The sequence below is a fragment of the Zingiber officinale genome, unplaced genomic scaffold, assembly GCF_018446385.1.
Source record: "Zingiber officinale cultivar Zhangliang unplaced genomic scaffold, Zo_v1.1 ctg251, whole genome shotgun sequence".
Classification (NCBI taxonomy): domain Eukaryota; kingdom Viridiplantae; phylum Streptophyta; class Magnoliopsida; order Zingiberales; family Zingiberaceae; genus Zingiber; species Zingiber officinale.
Genome location: NW_024589922.1, coordinates 1,670,229 through 1,695,517, shown reverse-complemented (window position 1 = coordinate 1,695,517; position 25,289 = coordinate 1,670,229). Strand labels below are relative to the sequence as shown.

The window sequence follows — 25,289 nt, the reverse complement described above, 5'->3', positions numbered from 1 at the left end:
TCGCAAGGATACGATCCGCGACAGAAAGAATACAATTTTACATACATCGATCTTATATTCCACAAGGGAATGTGCATAAAGTCTAGATCGAACAAAAATGTAAAATCCTAGGGCTAATACTGTTAGTTAGAGCCCTAGAGCCAATCATTTGATGATTGTATGGACTCATGTATATCATATTCTAGTATATTAATAAAGGCATTTGTTTGGTTATTATACTTATTTATATTAGTGCCAAATAGACTAAGTATAATAGCATCCTTGAGTAGAAGGTTCTTACCTATATCAATCGATTGGTTGAATCGATAGTGAGATGATATAGGGAACACTACTCTAAATCATTCCTAGTCGAGTATTAACATTCAGGGACAATGTTAATACAATAAGACTAGCATGTAGGTTAGCTCGATGACTTGATCTCACAAGTCATGGATATAGAGATATCAAGCTGACACATGGGTATGCATTAGAAAATGTATACTGAATGACCCGCCATGAGAAAGTATCATGGATCGTTATATGAGTGTCATATACTTTCTCATGTGGCTATTAGTATGACTATTAGTCCTTAGACCTGAAGTCACCATGGATCCCTACATAAGGAGTTATGTACTTTGGTTTCGTCAAACGTCACCCGTAACTGGGTGGACTATAAAGGCGATTACTGGGTATATAACGAATTATGTAGAGGGATATGAGTGATGTAGATGGGATCTATCCCTCCCATATGACGGGACCGACATCGGTATTCTTGATAGAGTGAGACCACTAAGTGCATGGCCATGCCCAAATGAGTCAACATTAGATGTTGAGCTCATTTGATCGAGTGAGTCTACTTGGAGTTCAAGATTTAGATTGATTAGAGGATGACACGGTCTATGCCTCATATTGATCAATCTAGATGTCTAGGATAGAAGGACACTTGTCATATTTTGTGAGGAGTCACAATTGGTAGTCACAAGGTGATGTCGGATCTCGACATTCTTGTAACTTGGGTAGTAATGATGTGTTGCTAGATACCGCTCATTACTTATGCTCCTAAATGGGTTTAGGGCATTGCCAACGTTACAAGAACCTATAGGGTCACACACTAAGGACAATTAGATGGAGATTTGGTTCATATGATGAACCAAGAGGATTAGATTCATTTGATGAATCATATTGGATTAAGAGTAATCCAAATTGGGCTAATTGAGTTGGACTCAAGTTGATTCATGTATTTAATGAGTCTAATTTAGATTATGACTCATTAAATCAACTTAATTTAATGAATTAGATTCATTATAAGTTGGCTTGAATCATATGGTTGGATTAGATCAACCATGAGAGAGATTTGATCAAGTTTGACTTGATTTGAGAGGAAGAGAAAAAGTCATGTTTGACTTGACTTTTTGCCACATCACTAGTGAGTTGGCAAGATGTGGACCAATAGGATTGCTCCACATCATCAATGTGTGCCACCTCATGGAGGTTACAAGCCTCCATAGCATTTAATGTGGCCGGCCCACATTAAATGAGGAGGTTACACTTGTTGCCATGTCATTTAGTGAGGTGGCAAGATGTGGACCAATAGTGTTGATCCACATCATCCTAGAGTGCCACCTCATGGGGGTTACAACTCTTAATGGTCTCCACATTAATTGAAATTAATGTGGAGAGTTACACCTCCAAGATGTGGCCGCCACTCTAGTGGGGAATGAAAATATTCATTTTTCATTCAAGTGTGATTAAGTCATCTTCTTCCTCTAGAGCACTCTCTTCTCCCTCTCCTCCTCTCTTGGCCGAACAAGACAAGGTGCTAGCACACCTTTGTTTGGTCTTCTCCATCAAGGATTGTTCGTGTGGATACTTCTAGAGGACCGTACACTTGACGGTCTAGAGATCCGGCACCTTAGACGAGCGGGAACACGAAGGGCTTCGCTACAAGGGTAATGATCTTAACTTTAGTGTAGATCTAAAGTTTTTACAAACTCGTAGAAGAAAAAGGTTTTTCGAAAAGTTTTTTGTTTGCGAATCTTTGCACGAGATCCATGGCTTTGGGTGATTCGGGGTTTCCGCGACGCGAAAAAGCGATTTTCGCGACCCGATGAACCCAACAGTGGTATCAGAGCCACGTGCAAAGACTTGTACGAGTTTGTTTGTATTTTTATGAAAAATATACCTTCTGTGATTTTCTATAAAAATTGAGTTTTTAGAGTTTTTATGAGTAATTTTTCCGTAGAAGCGAAGCACAAGTGTCTCGGCACTTGTAGGCTTCGGCTACCGGAAAGTTTTCTTTTAAACGGCTTCGTTTTGCCCCAAATTCGTTTGGGACAGCGGGGTCGGGTGCCATTAGATCGCAAAGGAGCAACTCACGATAGTTAGATCGTGGGTAGGGGCATTGCCCCTAACCCCGCAAGGGAATTTGCTTCGCGATTGCACCCGAAATCGCTAAAAACGAACCCGCCGGGAAGATTTTTCCGAAACGGCAATGTCTCGACCCAAATCGTTTTGGGACAGCGGGTTTAGGCGTTGTTGGATCGCAAAGGAACCCTCGCGATGGTTAGATCGCGGGTAGGGGCGCTGCCCCTGGGCCCCGCAAGGGGATCCGTTCCGTGATTGCGCCAGAAATCGCTAAACGGGACCGCCGGGAAATTTTATTTATAAAAATTGTAAAAAAATATTTTTAAAATTACAGAAAAATTATAAAAATATATAATTTTGAATTATATATTAATTTGTGATAGTCATGGCCCAAAATACCCAATAAGATTGGATTTGTGTTGTAATTCATAATACGGCCTGCGTGCCGTCATATGATTGTGTGTGCTGTATTTTTATTTTTATTTTCCACGGCCTGCGCGTTGTGCCTTTCTCTTATTCTGGTTGTAAATTAGATTTAGACTCGAATGTATCTCGAGTTTCAAATTGTAATGTACAAATTGGAGCGGTGGAGGGTCCACACGAGACGGAGTTCCGAGGCGGGCACGAGCAACACAAGGTGGTCAAAGGGAGGAGCTTGGAGAAGCTGTTGACCCTAGGTTGACCAATCGATCTTCTCATTGGCTTGAGAAGATCGTAGTAGGGCCATGACTAAATCACAAATAGATTAATTAATTAATTGTTATGTATCTGATGCATGTTTAATAATTAATTAATTAATTAGTGCCTTAACGATTAGATTAGATCTAAGTCGTGCACATGATGCACCCTTGCGATTAGATTAGATCTAAGTCGTGCACAAGATGCATCCTTCTCGATTAGATTAGATCTAGATCGAACCAACTCTAAATGCCTAACCGTGCCGTGATACCTATCACTACCTCGATCACATGTATTGTTGAATCTGCCAAAGCAGAGCAATATATATTATCTTGGTAGGGTACGGAGGGACAATCTTGGTCCCGCCTAACAATGCATGGGTGAATACAAACTCAATTAGATTGAGTATTCCTAGTTACTCGGTTGGATCGAGTCAACTATAGGCATTATTCCAATGGTTGGAAAAAATAGGTCAAAATCACATCTATATTAACTCTCGGGCGTATTAGCCAAAGCTAACTCGAGTTTTAATATAAATGCAGATATTGATTCTGTAAACAAGAGTTGCATAGAGATGCAATTGGTAATCGTTACCTACCGATCATACTAAGACTTGGGCGTATTAGCCAAAGCTAACTCAAGGGTTAGTATGATGTGGATCTTGTCCCACAAGAATTATAGAATTTAGTGGGAGCATCATTTAATTAATGGCCTAATTAAATGATTTTAAGAATATGATATTTATTTCTGCACTTATTTATGTTGTAGAATATCCATGACGTCGAATACGAACACTTTCTCTCTGTGATCTGTCCTTAAGAAGGACAAGCTCAACGGAGCAAATTTCTGGTGATGCAGGAACACGAGAATAGTTCTCACTCGGGGCGTGAAGCATGCGTTGGAGCAGCCCATTCCGAGGCTCCTCCCGCCATCGCCACGCTGACCGGGATGCTTATAAGAAGCATCAAGATGACGCATTAGATGTGTCCTGTCTAATGCTCGCAACCATGAACTCTGAGCTTCAGAAGCAACATGAGTTGATGGGTGCTTACGATATGGTTGCACATCTTCGTCAACTATATCAAGGACAAGCAGGGCACTGGAAGAGGAACTTCACAGGACACCTGGAAGATCTTAACAAGAAGAGAAATAAGATTTCTACTTCAGGTATAAATGTTATAGAAGTCAACCTCTCTATTTCTTCGAACTGGGTATTAGATACCGGATGTGCTTCGCACATTTGTACTAATGTAAAAGCACTGAGAAATAGCAGAGCATTGACAAAGGGCGAGATAGACCTACGAGTAGGCAATGGAGCACGGGTTGCTGCTGTTGCTGTAGGGACTTATTTTCTATCTCTGCCCTCTGGGCTTATACTAGAGTTAGACGATTGTTGTTATGTGCCTGCATTGACTAAGAACATTATATCAGTTTCTTGTTTGGACAAAAAAGGATTCTCGTTTATAATAAAGAACAAATGTTGTTCTGTCTATTTAAACAATATGTTCTATTGTAGTGCATCTCTGATGAATGGACTCTATATTCTAGACCTTGAGAGCTCTATCTATAACGTTAGTACTAAGAGGTTCAAATCGAACGATATGAACCACACCTATCTCTGGCACTGTCGCTTAGGTCATATAAATGACAAGCGCTTATCCCAGCTCCATAAGGATGGTTTGCTGGACTCATTTGATTTTGAATCATATGAGATATGTGAGTCATGCCTACGAGGCAAGATGACCAAGACTCCCTTTAGTGGGCACAGCAAGAGAGCAATTGATTTGTTAGGACTCATACATAGTGATGTATGTGGCCCTTACAATGTTGCTGCTAGAGGTGGTTATAGATACTTCATCACATTTACTGATGACTTCAGTAGATATGGTTATGTGTACTTGATGACACATAAGTCTGAATCCTTTGAAAAGTTCAAAGAATTCAAGAATGAAGTACAGAACCAGCTTGGCAAGAGTATTAAGATACTTCGATTAGATCGAGGTGGAGAATACCTTAGCCATGAGTTTCGTGACTACCTAGCTGAGTGTGGGATTCTATCCCAACTCACTCCTCCTGGAACACCACAGTGGAATGGTGTATCTGAAAGGAGGAATCGTACCCTATTAGATATGGTACGATCTATGATGAGTCACACAGATCTTCCGACATACCTTTGGGGCTATGCTCTAGACACGACAGCTTTTATACTCAACCGAGTTCCATCCAAGGCCGTGATAAAGACACCATATAGGATATGGACTGGGAGAGATGCCCAGGTGTCTTTCATGAGGATTTGGGGCTGTGAGGCTTACGTACGACGTCAAGTCTCAGACAAATTAGGACCCAAATCCGACAAGTGCTATTTCATCGGATATCCCAAGGAAACTAAGGGATATTACTTCTACATTCCCAGTCAGCACAAGGTAGTTGTGGCAAAGACTGGGGTCTTTCTAGAAAGGGACTTTGTTTCTAGAAAGACTAGTGGGAGCGCGTTCGATCTTGAAGAAGTTCAAGATGCGAACAATAACACTAATGCCACGATGGAAATTGAACTGGAACCACAAAGTGTTGTGGATGATGTTGTTCCACAAGGAGTTGAGGAACAACAACCGGTTCATGTAGACATACCTCTTCGCAGGTCTGATAGGGTACGTCGTCAGCCTGAGAGATACTCATTTCTCTTGTCTGTCCATGATGACATTGTGTTCATAGAGGATGAGCCTACCACCTATCAAGAAGCTGTGATGAGACCAGATTCCGAGAAATGGCTAGAAGCCATGAGATCCGAGATGGAATCCATGTACACCAACCAAGTATGGACTTTGGTTGATCCACCTGAAGGGGTAAAACCCATTGGGTGCAAGTGGGTCTTTAAGAGAAAGACTGACATGGATGGACCTATCTATAAGGGTCGCTTGGTAGCTAAAGGTTTCAAGCAGATTCATGGTATTGACTATGATGAAACCTTTTCTCCAGTAGCGATGTTTAAGTCCATTCGGATCATGCTTGCTATTGCAGCCTACCATGATTATGAGATATGACAGATGGATGTCAAACCGCGTTTCTGAATGGAAACCTACTCGAGGATGTGTACATGACACAACCTGAGGGTTTTGTAGATCCACAGCATACTAGTAGAGTATGCAAGCTGCATAGGTCCATTTATGGACTAAAGCAAGCTTCTCGGAGCTGGAATCTTCTATTCGATGATGTGATCAAACAGTTTGGTTTCATCAAGAACGAAGATGAGCTTTGTGTCTACAAGAAGGTTGTAGGGGACATAGTTGTCTTCCTCATATTGTATGTGGATGACATACTACTCATTGGGAAGGACATCCCTATGCTTCAGTCTGTCAAAACATGGCTAGGGAGTTGCTTCTCAATGAAGGACTTAGGTGAGGCATCCCGCATTCTAGGGATACAGATCTTTAGAGATAGATCTAAGAGATTGCTTGGCCTAAGTCAGAGTACATACATTGACAAGGTACTCCTTCGGTTTGCCATGCAGAATTCCAAGAAGGGATTTCTGCCGATGTCACATGGCGTGAGTCTTTCGAAGACTCAAGGTCCCTCTTCTAGAGAGGAGAGAGACCGCATGGATCAGATCCCTTATGCCTCAGCCATAGGATCGATCATGTACGTCATGCTGTGTACTCGACCTGATGTCTCGTATGCTTTGAGCATACCAGTCAGATCCAGGTGAAAGTCACTGGATAGCGGTCAAGAATATTCTTAAGTACTTACGAAGGACTAGAGAATATTTCTTGATATATGGAGGCAATGATGAGCTAACTGTAAAGGGTTACAGTGATGCCAGCTTTCAGACCGATCAGGATGATTACCGATCGCAGTCAGGGTTCGTATTTTGCATTAATGGTGGTGTCGGTTGGAAGAGTTGAGCGAGGATCGATGGCGATTCTACAAAGCAGTATATTCTGCATCGAGGCGCAAAGGAAGGCGATTTGGATCCGAGTTCATCGAACTTGGGGTGGTTCCTAGCATCGCTGACCCAGTTGAGCTCTATTGTGACAACAATGGAGCTATAGCACAGGCGAAGGAACCTCGCTCACACCAGCGGACCAAGCACATACTACGGCGCTTCCATCTCATTCGAGAGATTATCGATAGAGGAGATGTGAAGATTTGAAGAGTACCTACAGAAGCTAACATCGCAGATCCCTTGACCAAGGTTTTGGCACAGAGGAAGCATGATGGTCACACTAGGTCTTTAGGCCTTAGAGCCTATACTGATTGGCACTAGTGCTAGTGGGAGATTGTTAGTTAGAGCCCTAGAGCCAATCATTTGATGATTGTATGGACTCATGTATATCTTATTCTTGTATATTAATAAAGGCATTTGTTTGGTTATTATACTTATTTATATTAGTGCCAAATAGACTAAGTATAATAGCGTCCTTGAGTAGAAGGTTCATACCTATATCAATCGATTAGTTGAATCGATAGTGAGATGATATAGGGAACACTACTCTAAATCATTCCTAGTCGAGTATTAACATTCAGGGACAATGTTAATACAATAAGACTAGCATGTAGGTTAGCTCGATGACTTGATCTCACAAGTCATGGATATAGAGATATCAAGCTGACACATGGGTATGCATTAGAGAATGTATACTGAATGACCCGCCATGAGAAAGTATCATTGATCGTTATATGAGTGTCATATACTTTCTCATGTGGCTATTAGTATGACTATTAGTCCTTAGACCTGAAGTCACCATGGATCCCTACATAAGGAGTTATGTACTTTGGTTTCGTCAAAGGTCACCCGTAACTGGGTGGACTATAAAGGCGATTACTAGGTATATAACAAATTATGTAGAGGGATGTGAGTGATGTAGATGAGATCTATCCCTCCCATATGACGGGAGCGACATCGGTATTCTTGATAGAGTGAGACCACTAAGTGCATGGCCATGCCCAAATGAGTCAACATTAGATGTTGAGCTCATTTGATCGAGTGAGTCTACTTGGAGTTCAAGATTTAGATTGATTAGAGGATGACACGGTATTGTTGGGTTTTTCGGGCCGCGAAAACCGCTTTTCGCGTCGCGGAAACCCTGAATCGCCCAAGCCACGGATCTCGTGCAAGGTAAAACCGAACGAAAATACGAGTACGAGTTTGAAAACTTTAATCTACAGTAGATCTACATAAGGATAAACCATTTATACCTTTGATGCGATGCCCTTCGCGTTCCCGCTCGTCCAAATGATGCCGGATCTCAAGACCGTCAAGCGTCGGTCCTCTAGAAGTATCCACACGGACACACTAGATGGAGATGACCAAAAACCAAGGTGTGCTAGCACCTATGTGGTTCGGCCAAGGGAGGAGAGGGAGAGGGAGAGCTTGAGAGGGAGAAGGAAGAAGATGCACACAAGTGAATGAATTGAATGAAAATCAAATCACACTCATTCACAAAGTGGCCGGCCACTTTTCTTCTCTAATGTAACTCCCCATTAAATGCAATTAATGTGAAGTTAATAAGAAAATGGCTTTGTAACTTCCATGAGGTGGCATCCATGATGATGTGGAATATCATCATTGGTCCACCTAATGCCAACTCGCCAATGAGGTGGCAAAAGGTCAAGTCAAAATTGACCTTTGGTCTTCCTTCTCTAGTCAAGTCAAACTTGACTCAATCTCTACCATGGTTGATCTAATCCAACCATTTATTCGAGCCAACTTAATAAGTCATAATCTAAATTAAATTAAATTGATTTAATAAGTCATAATCTAAATTAGACTTATTAAATACATGAATCAACTTGAGTCGAACTCAAGTTAGCCCAATTAGGATTACTCTTAATCCAATTTGATTTATCAAATAAATCTAATCCTCTTGGTTCATCATATGAACCTAATCTCCATCTATTTGTCCTAAGTGTGTGACCCTATAGGTTCTTGTAACATTGGCAATGCCCTAAACCCATTTAGGAGCATAAGTAATAAGCGGTATCTAGAAACACATCATTACTACCCAAGTTACAAGAATGTCGAGATCCAACATCACCTTGTGACTACTAATTGTGACTCCTCACAAAATGTGACATTGTCCTTCTATCCTAGACATCTAGATTGATCAATATGAGGCATAGACCGTGTCATCCTCTAATCAATCTAAATCTTGAACTCCAAGTTAGACTCACTCGATCAAATGAGCTCAACATCTAATGTTGACTCATTTGGGCATGGCCATGCGCTTAGTGGTCTCACTCTATCAAGAATAGCGATGTCGCTCCCGTCATATGGGAGGGATAGATCCCATCTACATCACTCACATCCCTCTGCATAATTCGTTACATACCCAGTAATCGCCTTTATAGTCCACCCAGTTACGGGTGACGTTTGACGAAACAAAAGTACATAACTCCTTATGTAGGGATCCATGGTGACTTCAGGTCTAAGGACTAATAGTCATACTAATAGCCACAGGAGAAAGTATATGACACTCATATAACGATCAATGATAGTTTCTCATGGCGGGTCATTCAATATACATTCTCTAATGCATACCCATGTGTCAGCTTGATATCTCTATATCCATGACTTGTGAGATCAAGTCATCGAGCTGACCTACATGCTAGTCTTATTGTATTAACATTGTCCCTGAATGCTAATACTCGACTAGGAATGATTTAGAGTAGTGTTCCCTATATCATCTCACTATCGATTCAACTAATCGATTGATATAGGTATGAACCTTCTACTCAAGGACGCTATTATACTTAGTCTATTTGGCACTAATATAAATAAGTATAATAACCAAACAAATGCCTTTATTAATATACAAGAATATGATATACATGAGTCCATACAATCATCAAATGATTGGCTCTAGGGCTCTAACTAACAATCTCCCACTAGCACTAGTGCCAATCAGTATAGGCTCTAAGGCCTAATGACCTAGTGTGACCATCATGCTTCCTCTGTGCCAAAGCCTTGGTCAAGGGATCTGCGATGTTAGCCTCTGTAGGTACTCTGCAAATCTTCACATCTCCTCTATCGATAATCTCGCGAATGAGATGGAAGCGCCGTAGTATGTGCTTGGTCCGCTGGTGTGAGTGCTTCGCCTGTGCTATAGCTCTATTGTTGTCACAATAGAGCTCAATGGCGATGCTAGGAACCACACCAAGTTCAATGATGAACTTGCGGATCCAACGCCTCCTTTTGCCTCGATGCAACAATATACTCATTGTAGAATCGCCATCGTATCTGCCGAACTCTTCGGTGACACCACCATTAATGCAAAATACGAACCCCATTATCCTGATCGGTCTGAAAGCTAGCATCACTGTAACCCTTTACAGTTAGCTCATCATTGCCTCCATATATCAAGAAATATTCTTTAGTCCTTCGTAAGTACTTAAGAATATTCTTGACCGCTATCCAGTGACTTTCACCTGGATCTGACTGGTATCTGCTCGTCATGCTCAAAGCATACAAGACATCAGGTCGAGTACACAGCATGGCGTACATGATCGATCCTATGGCTGAGGCATAAGGGATCTGATCCATGCGGTCTCTCTCCTCTCTAGAAGAGGGACCTTGAGTCTTCGAAAGACTCACGCCATGTGACATCGGCAGAAATCCCTTCTTGGAGTTCTGCATGGCAAACCGAAGGAGTACCTTGTCAATATATGTACTCTGACTTAGGCCAAGCAATCTCTTAGATCTATCTCTATAGATCTGTATCCCAAGAATGCGAGATGCCTCACCTAAGTCCTTCATTGAGAAGCAACTCCCTAGCCATGTCTTAACAGATTGAAGCATAGGGATGTCCTTCCCAATGAGTAGTATGTCATCCACATACAGTATGAGGAAGACAACTATGTCCCCTACAACCTTCTTGTAGACACAAGGCTCATCTTCGTTCTTGATGAAACCAAACTGTTTGATCGCATCATCGAATCGAAGATTCCAGCTCCGAGAAGCTTGCTTTAGTCCATAAATGGACCTATGCAGCTTGCATACTCTACTAGTATGCTGTGGATCTACAAAACCCTCAGGTTGTGTCATGTACACATCCTCGAGTAGGTTTCCATTCAGAAATGCGATTTTGACATCCATCTGCCATATCTCATAGTCATGGTAGGCTGCAATTGCAAGCATGATCCGAATGGACTTAAACATCGCCACTGGAGAAAAGGTTTCATCATAGTCAATACCATGAATCTGCTTGAAACCTTTAGCTACCAAGCGACCCTTATAGATAAGTCCATCCATGTCAGTCTTTCTCTTAAAGACCCACTTGCTCCCAATGGGTTTTACCCCTTCAGGTGGATCAACCAAAGTCCATACTTGGTTGGTGTACATGGATTCTATCTCGGATCTCATGGCTTCTAGCCATTTCTCAGAATCTGGTCTCATCACAGCATCTTGATAGGTGGTAGGCTCATCTTCTATGAGCACAATGTCATTATGGTCAGACAAGAGAAATGAGTATCTCTCAGGCTGACGACGTACCCTATCAGACCTGCGAAGAGGTATGTCTACTTGAACTGGTTGTTGTTCCTCAACTCCTTGTGGAACAACATCATCCACAACACTTTGTGGTTCCAATTCAATTTCCATCGAGGCATCAGTGCTATTGTTCGCATCTTGAACTTCTTCAAGATCGAACGTGCTCCCACTAGTCTTTCTAGAAACAAAATCCCATTCTAGAAAGACCCCAGTCTTTGCCACAACTACCTTGTGCTGACTGGGAATGTAGAAGTAATATCCCTTAGTTTCCTTGGGATATCCTATGAAATAGCACTTGTCGGATTTGGGTCCTAACTTGTGAGACTTGACGTCGAACGTAAGCCTCACAACCCCAAATCCTCATGAAAGACACCTGGGCATCTCTCCCAGTCCATATCCTATATGGTGTCTTTATCACGGCCTTTGATGGAACTCGGTTGAGTATGAAAGCTGCCGTGTCTAGAGCATATCCCCATAGATATGTCGGAAGATCTGTGTGACTCATCATAGATCGTACCATATCTAATAGGGTATGATTCCTCCTTTCGGATACACCATTCCACTGTGGTGTTCCAGGAGGAGTGAGTTGGGATAGAATCCCACACTCAGCTAAATAGTCACGAAACTCATGGCTTAAGTATTCTCCACCTCGATCGGATCGAAGTATTTTAATACTCTTTCCAAGCTGGTTCTGTACTTCATTCTTGAATTCTTTGAACTTTTCAAAGGATTCAGATTTATGTGTCATCAGGTACACATAACCGTATCTACTGAAGTCATCAGTAAATGTGATGAAGTATCTATAACCGCCTCTAGCAGCGACATTGAAAGGGCCACATACATCACTATGTATGAGTCCTAACAAATCAGTCGCTCTCTCGCCGTGCCCACTAAAGGGAGTCTTGGTCATCTTGCCTCGTAGGCATGACTCGCATATCTCATATGATTCAAAATCAAATGAGTCCAGCAAACCATCCTTATGGAGCTGGGATAAGCGCTTGTCATTTATATGACCTAAGTGACAGTGCCAGAGGTAAGTTTGGTTCAAGTCATTCGACTTGATCCTCTTGGTATTTATGTTATAGACAGGGCTCTCTAGGTCTAGAATGTAGAGTCCGTTTATCAGAGGTGCACTACAATAGAACATATCGTTTAAAAAGACGGAACAACATTTGTTCTTTATTATAAACGAGTATCCTCTCTTGTCCAAACAAGAAACTGATATTATGTTCTTTGTCAAGGCAGGCACATAACAACAATCATCTAATTCTAGTACTAGCCCAGAGGGCAGAGATAGATGATAAGTTCCTACAGCAATAGCAGCAACTCGTGCTCCATTGCCTACTCGTAGGTCTATCTCACCCTTCGTCAATGCTCTGCTATTCCTCAGCGCTTGTACATTAGTACAAATGTGCGAAGCACATCCGATACCCACGATGAAGAAATAGAGAGGTTGACTTCTATAACATTTATACCTGAAGTAGAAATCTTATTTCTCTTCTTCTTAAGATCTTCCAGGTATTCTTTGGAGTTCCTCTTCCAGTGCCTTGCTTGTCCTTGATATAGGTGACAAAGATGTTCAACCATATCGTAAGCGCTCATAAACTCATGTTGCTTCTGAAGCTCAAAGTTCATGGTTGCGAGCATAAGACAAGACACATCTAATGCGTCATCTTGATGCTTCTTGTAAGCATCTCGGTCTGCTCGCGTGGCAGTGGCAGGAGGGGCCTCCGGAATGGGCTGCTCCAGAACGTACAGTTTACGTTCTTGGGTGAGAACTATTCTCAGATTCCTGTACCAGTCCAGGAAATTTGCTCCGTTGAGCTTGTCCTTCTTAAGGACAGAACGCAGAGAGAAGAAGTTCGTATTCGACGTCATGGTTATCTACAACAGAAAATTTGCAGAAATAAATATCATATTCTTTTAAATCATCTAATTAGGCCTTTAATTAAATGATGCTCCCACTGAATTCTATAATTCTTGTGGGACAAGATCCACATAATACTAACCCTTGAGTTAGCTTTGGCTAATACGCCCAAGGCTTAGTATGATCGGTAGGTAACGATTACCAATTACATCTCTATGCAACTCTTGTTTATAGAATCAATATCTGCATTTATATTAAAACTCGAGTTAGCTTTGGCTAATACGCCCGAGAGTTAATATAGATGTGATTTTGACCTATCTTTTCCAACCGTTGGAATAATGCCTATAGTTGACTCGATCCAACCGAGTAACTAGGAATACTCAATCTAATTGAGTTTGTATTCACCCATGCGTTGATAGGCGGGACCAAGATTGTCCCTCCGTACCCTACCAAGATAATATGTATTGCTCTGCTTTGGCATATTCAACAATACATGTGATCGAGGTAGTGATAGGTATCACGGCACGGTTAGGCATTTAGAGTTGGTTCGATCTAGATCTAATCTAATCGAGAAGGATGCATCTTGTGCACGACTTAGATCTAATCTAATCGCAAGGGTGCATCATGTGCACGACTTAGATCTAATCTAATCGTTAAGGCACTAATTAATTAATTAACTATTAAACATGCATCAGATACATAATAATTAATTAATTAATCTATTTGTGATTTAGTCATGGCCCTACTACGATCTTCTCAAGCCAATGAGAAGATCGAATGGTCAATCTAGGGTCAACAGCTTCTCCAAGCTCCTCCCTTTGACCACCTTGTGTTGCTCGTGCCCGCCTCGGAACTCCGTCTCGTGTGGACCCTCCACCGCTCCAATTTGTACATTACAATTTGAAACTCGAGTTACATTCGTGTCTAAATCTAATTTACAACAAGATTAAAAGACGAGGCACGACGCGCAGGTCGCGAATAATAAAATAAATACAACACGCGAAAACACATCACGGCACGCAGGCCGTATTATGAATTACAACACAACCAATCATATTGGGCTTTGGGCCATGACTATCACAAATTAATATATAATTCAAAATTATATATTTTTCATATTTTCTATAATTTTAAAATTAATTTTTACAATTTTTACGAATAAAATTTCCCGGCGGTCCCGTTTAGCAGTTTCGGGCGCAATCGCGGGCATCGCCCCTACCCGCGATCTAACCATCGCGAGGGTTCCTTTGCGATCCAACAGCGCCTAAAACCCGCTGTCCCAAAATGATTTGGGCCGAGATATTGCCGTTTCGGAAAAATCTTCCCGGCGGGTTCGTTTTTAGCGATTTCGGGTGCAATCGCGGAGCAAATCCCCTTGCGGGGTTAGGGGAAGTACCCCTACCCACGATCTAACCATCGTGATTTGCTCCTTTGCGATATAATGGCACCCGAGCCCGCTGTCCCAAACGGATTTGGGGCAAAACGAAGCCGTTTTGGGAAAATCTTTCCCGTAGCCGAAGCCTACAAGTGCCGAGACACTTGTGCTTCGCTTCTACGGAAAAATTACCCATAAAAACTATAAAATCATAATTTTACAGAAAATTACAGAAGGTTTTATTTTTCATAAAAATAAAAACAAACTCGTACAAGCCTTGCACGTGGCTCTGATACCACTGTTGGGTTTTTCGGACCGCGAAAACCGCTTTTCGCGTCGCGGAAACCCCGAATCGCCCAAGCCACGGATCTCGTGCAAGGTAAAACCGAACGAAAATACCAGTACGAGTTTGAAAACTTTAATCTACAGTAGATCTACATAAGGATAAACCATTTATACCTTTGATGCGATGCCCTTCGCGTTCCCGCTCGTCCAAATGATGCCGGATCTCAAGACCGTCAAGCGCCGGTCCTCTAGAAGTATCCACACGGACACACTAGATGGAGATGACCAAAAACCAAGGTGTGCTAGCACCTATGTGGTTCGGCCAAGGGAGGAGAGAGAGAGGGAGAGCTTGAGAGGGAGAAGGAAGAAGATGCACACAAGTGAATGAATTGAATGAAAATCAAATCACACTCATTCACAAAGTGGCCGGCCACTTTTCTTCTCTAGTGTAACTCCCCATTAAATGCAATTAAAGTGAGGTTAATAAGAAAATGGCTTTGTAACTTCCATGAGGTGGCATCCATGATGATGTGGAATATCATCATTGGTCCACCTAATGCCAACTCACCAATGAGGTGGCAAAAGGTCAAGTCAAAATTGACCTTTGGTCTTCCTTCTCTAGTCAAGTCAAACTTGACTCAATCTCTACCATGGTTGATCTAATCCAACCATTTGATTCGAGCCAACTTAATATAATGAATCTAATTCATTAAATTAAATTGATTTAATAAGTCATAATCTAAATTAGACTTATTAAATACATGAATCAACTTGAGTCGAACTCAAGTTAGCCCAATTAGGATTACTCTTAATCCAATTTGATTTATCAAATAAATCTAATCCTCTTGGTTCATCATATGAACCTAATCTCCATCTATTTGTCCTAAGTGTGTGACCCTATAGGTTCTTGTAACATTGGCAATGCCCTAAACCCATTTAGGAGCATAAGTAATGAGCGGTATCTAGCAACACATCATTACTACCCAAGTTACAAGAATGTCGAGATCCAACATCACCTTGTGACTACTAATTGTGACTCCTCACAAAATGTGACATTGTCCTTCTATCCTAGACATCTAGATTGATCAATATGAGGCATAGACCGTGTCAACCTCTAATCAATCTAAATCTTGAACTCCAAGTTAGACTCACTCGATCAAATGAGCTCAACATCTAATGTTGACTCATTTGGGCATGGCCATGCGCTTAGTGGTCTCACTCTATCAAGAATAGCGATGTCGCTCCCGTCATATGGGAGGGATAGATCCCATCTACATCACTCACATCCCTCTGCATAATTCGTTACATACCCAGTAATCGCCTTTATAGTCCACCCAGTTACGGGTGACGTTTGACGAAACAAAAGTACATAACTCCTTATGTAGGGATCCATGGTGACTTCAGGTCTAAGGACTAATAGTCATACTAATAGCCACATGAGAAAGTATATGACACTCATATAACGATCCATGATACTTTCTCATGGCGGGTCATTCAATATACATTCTCTAATGCATACCCATGTGTCAGTTTGATATCTCTATATCCATGACTTGTGAGATCAAGTCATCGAGCTGACCTACATGCTAGTCTTATTGTATTAACATTGTCCCTGAATGCTAATACTCGACTAGGAATGATTTAGAGTAGTGTTCCCTATATCATCTCACTATCGATTCAACTAATCGATTGATATAGGTATGAACCATCTACTCAAGGACGATATTATACTTAGTCTATTTGGCACTAATATAAATAAGTATAATAACCAAACAAATGCCTTTCTTAATATACAAGAATATGATATACATGAGTCCATACAATCATCAAATGATTGGCTCTAGGGCTCTAACTAACAGGTCTATGCCTCATATTGATCAATCTAGATGTCTAGGATAGAAGGACACTTGTCATATTTTGTGAGAAGTCACAATTGGTAGTCACAAGGTGATGTCGGATCTCGACATTCTTGTAACTTGGGTAGTAATGATGTGTTGCTAGATACCGCTCATTACTTATGCTCCTAAATGGGTTTAGGGCATTGCCAACGTTACAAGAACCTATAGGGTCACACACTAAGGACAATTAGATGGAGATTTGGTTCATATGATGAACCAAGAGAATTAGATTCATTTGATGAATCATATTGGATTAAGAGTAATCCAAATTGGGCTAATTGTGTTGGACTCAAGTTGATTCATGTATTTAATGAGTCTAATTTAGATTATGACTCATTAATTCAACTTAATTTAATGAATTAGATTCATTATAAGTTGGCTTGAATCATATGGTTGGATTAGATCAACCATGAGAGAGATTTGATCAAGTTTGACTTGATTTGAGAGGAAGAGGAAAAGTCATGTTTGACTTGACTTTTTGCCACATCACTAGTGAGTTGGCAAGATGTGGACCAATAGGATTGCTCCACATCATCAATGTGTGCCACCTCATGGAGGTTACAAGCCTCCATAGCATTTAATGTGGCCGGCCCACATTAAATGAGGAGGTTACACTTGTTGCCATGTCATTTAGTGAGGTGGCAAGATGTGGACCAATAGTGTTGATCCACATCATCCTAGAGTGCCACCTCATGGGGGTTACAACTCTTAATGGTCTCCACATTAATTGAAATTAATGTGGAGAGTTACACCTCCAAGATGTGGCCGGCCACTCTAGTGGGGAATGAAAATATTCATTTTTCATTCAAGTGTGATTAAGTCATCTTCTTCCTCTAGAGCTCTCTCTTCTCCCTCTCCTCCTCTCTTGGCCGAACAAGACAAGGTGCTAGCACACCTTTGTTTGGTCTTCTCCATCAAGGATTGTTCGTGTGGATACTTCTAGAGGACCGTACACTTGACGGTCTAGAGATCCGGCACCTTGGACGAGCGGGAACGCGAAGGGCTTCGCTACAAGGGTAATGATCTTAACTTTAGTGTAGATCTAAAGTTTTTACAAACTCGTACAAGAAAAAGGTTTTTCGAAAAGTTTTTTGTTTACGAATCTTTGTACGAGATCCATGGCTTTGGGTGATTCGGGGTTTCCGCGACGCGAAAAAGCGGTTTTCGCGGCCCGATGAACCCAACAAATACAGCTCCTGCTGTATTAGTTAAATACAATCATGCACACACAATAAAATGCCCTTGACATGTCCAAGGGTCCAATCACACACAATATCTATAAGCCATAATAGTTGGAGCCTGAATTCACAGAATTAGCACATCCTACTATTATCCTGCCTAAATTATGTATGACATGTGCATAATTAAACTGAAAACCAAACACATAGAGGCAAACCCTGGCTCTGATACCAATTGTTGGATGATTCTAGGAATATCGTACCGGTTCCACTGTATAAAAATTTTGTACAAATGTTGAACCTTTCCTAACAACCTATTATGTTCTTTAGAAATTAAATTTGGAATCACAAACAGAACTTAACATTATTGATTCCAAATTTAACTTATCTGTTCTTAGTGGTTTAGACTTGGATCGTAAATGATACTTAACATTATTGATCCAAATCCACCCATGTTAAAAATTCAATTAAATATTAATTTCAGAAATCGACTTCCAGGTTAAACATAGTGAGGCACTAGGCCTTCTTGGATATGGGAGCAACCACCACTTCCTAGACAAAGCCTTTCAATGAAATCTAATATTTAATTTCCTTATATAACCCTAGGTTTAACCAAAAAGAACAATCGAATCACAAATTCGAAAAATAAAAAAAACACAAACTCAAATCACAAATTCAAACCCTAGAATTATATGCCTCTTGTGTTTGAAATTTATACAAAGAAAAACTAGCATGATGCGGAAAATAATTACTAGTTATACCTTTATTTGTAAGCAACAACCTCATGATCTTCTACCGTAATCCTCTACTTATCTCGGACATCGTGTGGGCGACGATCTACCGAGATGAGAATCACCCAAGCTACCTTCTTCTTCATGTGAGTTTCGGCCACCACAAGTATTCCAAGAATTGATGAGGTTCGGCCACACCACTAAGCTCCAAGGGATGCTAGAAACAAAACTTCCTTTCCCTTCTTCTCCAAGCAAAATTCGGCCACCAACAAGCTCCTCGAGAGTTGATGCCGCCGACCACCAATGAAGAAGAAAAGGAGGAGAGGAAGAAGATGAAGAGGGCAGGCCACCAACCAAAGAAATAGAAGAGAGGAAAACTAGAACATAAGTTGTGAGGTGAGGCACCTCTACCCTCTCTTTTATATTCCTTGCTCTTGGCAAATAAGGAAAGTTTTATAAAAACTTCCTTATTCTTTTATCCAATGAAAGGAAAACTTAATTAATATTTCCTTTCTTATTTCTATTTGGCCGACCACCACATGATCCTCCATTCAAGGAAAGTTTTAAACAAAAATTAAAACTTCCTAATTTGTTTCCGGAAATTTTTTAAAATAAAAATTTCTCTTTTAAAAAATTCCCTTCATGGTTGGTTATAAAAGTAAACTTTTATAAATTAAAATCTCTCTTTTAAAACATATGAATGATTTTCAAAAAGGAAAGTTATCTTTAAAATTAAAATCTTCCTCTCAATCTATAAATAAGGAAAGATATTAAATTTTTTCTTAATCTTTTGTAGAAACTATAATAGGAAAGATTTAATTTTAAAACTCTCTTTTAAAATCATGAAAATGGTTTCATAAAAGGAAAGTTTTATCAAAAATTAAAATCTTCCTTTCAACTACAAATAAGGAAAGATATTAAATCTGTTCTTAATCTTTTGTAGAAACTATAATAGGAAAGATTTAATTTTAAAACTCCATTTTAAAAACATGAACATGGTTTCATAAAAGAAAAGTTTTATCAAAAATTAAAATCTTCCTTTCAACTACAAATAAGGAAAGATTTCAAACTTTTCACTTAATCTTTTGTAGAAAGCTATAAAAGGAAAGATTTAAATTTTAAACTCTCTTTTAAAATCATGGAATCCACATAAGAAAAATTTTAAAAAATAAAATCCTTTTAATTTTATTGTGGCCGGCCCACCTAGCTTGAGTTCAAGCTAGGGCCGGCCACACTTCATACCATCTAAGACTTTATGTGGCCGACCCTTGCTTGGGCTCCAAGCATGGCTTGGTCGGCCACCTAGGATGGGTAAGAAGGTGGGTATAATACTTTATAATTAAGAGGCTACGATAGGGGCCGAGAGGAGGAATTGGTTTTGGTCTCCCGATGAAATTAAGCTTCCCGTGTTCGCCCCGAACACCCAACTTAATTTCATCAATAATAATTCATACCACTAAAGAATTATTATTGAACTACTGCACCAATCCCAAATTATATTTTGGGCTCATTCTTATTATGAGTGTGTTAATCTCCTTGTGTCTAAGATGTCGGATGTCCACTAATTAATTGAGTTACTGACGACTCATTTTAATTAATATCATAGTCCTAGAGTAGTACCACTCAACCTTATTGTCATGTCGGACTAAGTCCACCTGCAGGGTTTAACATGACAATCCTTATGAGCTCCTCTTGGGGACATTATCAACCTAAATTACTAGGACAATGTTTCCTTCTATAATTAACAACACACACTATAAGTAATATTATTTCCCAACTTATCAGGCCTATTGATTTATCGAGCTAAATCTCACCTTTTGATAAGTCAATGAAATAAATACTAAATATATATGCTTGTTATTATATTAGGATTAAGAGCACACACTTCCATAATAACTAAGGTCTTGTTCTTTTATTAAGTCAGTATAAAAAGAACTTACCTTAAATGGTCCTGCTCAATACACTCAGAGTGTACTAGTGTAATTTATCAGTCCTGATAAACTCATACCTAATTACACTACGACTATTCCAATGGTTTGTTCCTTTCCATCTCAGCCGTGAGCTATTGTTTATAATTTATATGGAATTGATAACATTATCTTCTGTGTGTGACACCGCACACTATGTTATCTAGAATATAAATTAATTGAACAACTACACTTAGCTTATAAATGTAGATATTTGACCTATATGATTCTTATTTCTAAGTAAATGTTTATACAAAAAGCTAGGCTTTTAGCGTACATTCCAATAGTGCCTTCATGGAGCTCAAGGAATTTCTCCCAGAGTTCTTTGAACGAGGTGTAGCTTTCGATGCAATTAACTTCTTGAGGCGGTAATACACTTAGCAAATGGTATTTCGCTCTGCTATTGGCTATGAAGTCACTTTGTTCCTTCTTCATCTCTAGATTTTCTTCTTTCTCTTATCCTTGTTGATCATTAGGAACTACAAAATCATACTTTATTATTAAAATAATTTAAAATCAATTCTTAGAAATTCCTCCATTCGGCATTTCCAGTGTGTGAACTCCCACTCAAACTTTGGCGGATTGAGGCTTGGTCCAGTCATCAATTTCTTTGCTTCGATTGACGGTTAGTCCTTCTGAAGCATCCTCACTTAGATACCAATTGTTGGTCCCGATGTAGACAGCACGAGGGAGGTGAATTACCTAAAACCTAATTTTAAAAAAATATCTCTTGCTTTACTTAGCAAGGATGAACAATTAATTTAAACAAAAATAAAGTGTATATGTTACGCCCCGGAGGAGTCTCTGTCCGAAGAAATTTCGGCAGCATCTCCCCTGTACGGCGGACAATATGAAACTTTTCTACAAGCACTATATACCTCGGCCACATGCGGCTGGAATAATAACAATAAAAGAAAACAAACACCACGCAGTTAATATCAAATTCAGCCTCTGGCTGACACAACCACGCAGTTAAAAATAAAGCAGCCCACTCGGCTGTACCAAAACCAAAACACAACGGAAAACGATAGAAACCATATACAAACCAAACACAAAACTGCTAGCCGTCTAGGATTACACAACCAACAACAAATACAAAATACCACATAACGACATCAATACTCCAAAAACAAAACCGGAGTACAGAGCCAACAAACTGATACATAAAACAAAACAAAACATACGTGAAACCGATAAGTCCTCTGATGTGACGTGGGGACCAGCAGACAGGATACTCCAAGCGACACCAAAACCAAACCTGGTACCTGAAAAAGATAGTATCAACGGGGGTGAGTTCAACAACTCAGCGAATACCAATGGACATGAGTAGTAAGATATATCTAACAGCAACAATCATGGAATACAGCTTCCTAATCATATATAGGGAATACGCAAAACTGAAAGGTAACTGAGGAAGCTGTACTCACCAGGAACTCCTATCCAGACAAAAAGGTCGTCAAACCGAAAGTGTCAATAATCCTGTATGCAGGTCAAAAGTATGTATCCAACCAAAATACAGCAACCAAATGCAGCAAACACAATCATAAGAATATAAATGCATCAATGCATATGATGCTAATGATGCGTCCTGGTCACCCCTCGCCAATCAATCATCTCACACACAAATGGCGAGACCAGTGGGTAGGCTGTGACAAGTGCACTCGTCACCTTGCTCACGATGGTGACCGAGTGGACGGGATCTTGTCGGAGTACTCATCTGTGACCCCAAATCATAAATGGGGAGCTCAATGCTCTCAACTCCCGGTACACGATGGGGAGGAATCCTGCCGGCTAACACGTTGTGTCACACTACCCATGGCGGACCAACGTAGCCAAACAAAGTCCTATTTGCACACACCTTTGCACAATCGACCACTAACCCATGGTGGTGGTGTGTGCGAATCCATGGCGGCGATGTGCTCAACAACAATGGAGTCGACTATCGACATGCAATCATGATGCATGACACTAAGCATGGCAAAAACTGATCAACATAACCATATCCATACATACAAAATGGGTACTGTAAAAGCGATGGTCACATACCAAGATCTAGAGTACACAGGTCAGATAGAATATCAAAAATCCTATGTCCTGAACATAATAAGTATGGAATATCAGCATAGAAAAATCCATATATACATAATATGGGTACCACAGTATCAGTAAGTCAAATCCACGGATCTAGGGTATACAAGTCCTCTAAGGTATAACAACCTAGACCCAAATCATATCCCTCTTCCATAGCATATGTACCAACAATATACACAGATCAAAGAATCAGGGTCTAAACACCCGAATCATATATGATATACAAATAGAGGTACACAAATCTGATATGGCACAAAAACCTAAGTATCAGATAATCTAGATACACAGGCCAGAAACAACAATCCAAATCCTAGTCCTAACCTCAGTAAGCATGGTATGTCACTCTAGAAACTAAGATACTCATGGTAACAAGATAATCATGGCAACAAATCACGAGATATAAGCACGGATACATCACAGGTGACAAACCTAACATGCTATGGATATCAAACAGTGACATACCAAAGACAAACATGTTCATTGCTTGTAGTTATAAAATACTATGCATATCCAAAGACAATATCATAAAAGATAAGTCAAGAGGTACCCGCCTTTAACTGTAGATCCAATCCAGTCAAATCCAACGTCAAGATGCTCGTCTCTCGTCAACGTCCTGTGTCCACTAACAATACATATATATTTTATTTAGCTAAATCCATATAATAGCTAAATAAAATCTTTAAGACTAAATTAGGGCAAAACCCTAATCAATCTACACATATACCTAATTCGTATCATTTAAACAAAGTAATAATTAACCTTTAAAAACTTACCCAAATCCAAGGTGATCACCAATAGATCACAATCAAAGATGTTGCTACCGGTTAGGGAAAGTTGCTGGATAACACCTCAATAATCACAATTCCAGCATCACAGTAATAGAGCCTCACTGCTAAAATCCTTCCCACTGATCAGATGAAGATAACATCTCAGGTGATCAAGAAATATACACCACAGAATAGAACAGAACTTCACCTCCTGAAATTCTTCTCCACTGTCCAGATCAAGGTTGGAATCAATCGAATCCAGTAAAGATAGCAATAGAGATCATAGATCAAACAACACAACCTAACTCACCTTGTTGTTACCTTACCGAAACACCCTTGCCCTAAAGAGGAGCCGAAGCTTGGAGCTAGGGCACGGCACGGTAAATCCAAGCCGACGATGAGGAGAAAGGGTCAAGACTAGAGCTAGGATTCCCCTTCTTGATCGGAGACCTCTATCATCGACGCACGCTCCTGGCTCCCGGCGATCTAGGGCACGGGTCCGCAAGGTAGAGGGCAAAGATCGGCTCGCAGTGTGCAATGGGGAGGTGCGGCAGTGGTGACTCGCTGCTGCTCTCTAGGGCACAAGATCACTCGGCTGTGGAGAGGAAGAAACCGCCGGCGTCGACGCCGGTTAGGGCAAAGAAGGTGAAGCGCGCGTCGACGTCGAGGAGAAGAAGGAAGGGGTGCGGCTTTGGCTCGGTTTCGGCGACAACAAAACGAAAAACAAAAACAAAGGAAATAAAAAGGAATAAGACATATAAATAAAATCTTTTCCTCGCTTAAATCGGGTAGCCTAAACAGGCTTTTCCGGGTCCCGCTTTTATCCTCGTGAACTCGTCCGTACGAGCTCCGAAAAATTCCCGAAAAATTTCTAAAAATTTCGGAAAAATCCCTTATCATTATTCGCTAATTTTCAGTATTTTACATTCTCCCCCACTAATAAAAATTTGGTCCCCAAATTTCGTTATCTACCATCAGCAAATACTAACAACAGGTAAAGAGTATAAATGCTGAACGGTAAATTATATCACACACCTCAAGTGAAAAGATGGGGTATCGTGCTCGCATGATATCCTCGAGCTCCCAAGTTGCCTCCTCGTCTATATGATACTGTCATCCGACTTTAACCAGTCGGATAGTCTTGTTCCGCAACTGACGCCCCTTCCGGTCCAAAATCCGTACCGGAATCTCCTCATAAGTGACGTCAGGCTGAACGGGAACTGAGATATCTATCAGCATATGTGTCAGGTCAGGCACGTATCTCCTCAGCATAGATACGTGGAATACGTCATGCACGCTTGACAGGGACAGTGGTAGTGCCAGATAGTAAGCTACCGCTCCAGTCCTCTCCAAGATCTGGAAAGGTCCAACATATCGTAGAGCTAGCTTGCATCTGAGATCAAATCTCTTCACCCCTTTCGTGGGTGAAACTCGCAGAAATACAATGTCACAAATGGAGAACTCTAAGAGTCTCCCACTCCGGTCAGCATAACTCTTCTGGCAGTCCTGTGCCTCTGACACTCTCCGTCTAATAGTACGGACCAACTCTGCCTTAAGTTGAGCTCTATGAGGTCCCAACAACTGGGCCTCCCCAACCACATCCGATCGATGTCCGAAAAGACCTACC

General features: G+C 40.7%; 1 long non-coding RNA gene across 1 annotated transcript; it reads right to left on the bottom strand.

Annotated features, from left to right (window-relative positions):
* Positions 1 to 23,376: 23,376 nt before the first annotated feature.
* LOC122037289 lies at positions 23,377 to 24,183 on the bottom strand. Its single transcript, XR_006127600.1, has 3 exons — positions 23,973 to 24,183; positions 23,669 to 23,889; positions 23,377 to 23,517 (listed from the first exon to the last, which is right to left on the bottom strand). It is a non-coding gene; the product is annotated as an uncharacterized LOC122037289 (long non-coding RNA).
* Between the last annotated feature and the right edge of the window lie 1,106 nt (positions 24,184 to 25,289).